An 861-nucleotide genomic window follows, 5' to 3' on the forward strand; every position below is an offset into this window, starting at 1 on the left:
TGATGGATGTATCCCTGCCCTTTTGCACCAGCTTAGCTCATTTTGCTGTGCTGAATTCATGACAGAACAAGAAAGATGACGTGAAACCGTAGCAAGGTCGATACGCCTTCTGCTGCAACTTCTGTTGAGATGCTGCATGAAGAGGCTGAGCCTCCTGGACAGCACGGCTCCTGGGCACCCATTCTCTCTGCACCTTCACATCTGGTGTCTTTCAGTGTGGAAAGGACTGGGCACTGCATCACTACTTGGTGAGCTCCAGAGAGACGAAAGGCTGGGGGGAACCCTTTGGCATGTCTCACACTTCTGTGTGGCAGCTGATGGGGCTGTAGCTTGGGAAATGTGCCAGTGCTCTCTTCTTCAATTATTAAGATTAAGCAGAGGCACAGAGATGGTTTGCTTGGACCGTGGTGCTCTGGATACAATTTTCTGTATTCCATTCCACTTCTCAGATTATAAACTCTTACAGCACAGATGATTTCTGTGTAGAAGTATCAAAAAAGAGACTCAGCTTTGATCACTCCTGCAAAATTTAATATTAAATAAAAATGCCACTGTAGAGTCTTTTTTTTTTTTTTTTAACTGCAAAACAGTCTCTGCTTATCTACACATACCTACTGCCAACAGTACCAGTAGTACTTATGGGTTTATCTTACCTGAGAGCTGCTCATCAGTGAAGGACAGCCAGGAGCTGGGTGTCAGTGAGGTGTGGGACAGCGACCCCCACTGCACGGTGTTGCATGGCACCATTCTGCAGTGGCTGAGTAAGGAAAGGTGAGGGCTGTTGAGGCACTGCCTGATGGTTCACAGATGGGTCTCTTGTGATGCAACAGGTCTGAGGTCACACTGGGGCACATAGGGTTT

The sequence above is a fragment of the Phasianus colchicus genome, chromosome 2, assembly GCF_987193195.1.
Source record: "Phasianus colchicus chromosome 2, bPhaCol1.hap1.1, whole genome shotgun sequence".
Taxonomy (NCBI): domain Eukaryota; kingdom Metazoa; phylum Chordata; class Aves; order Galliformes; family Phasianidae; genus Phasianus; species Phasianus colchicus.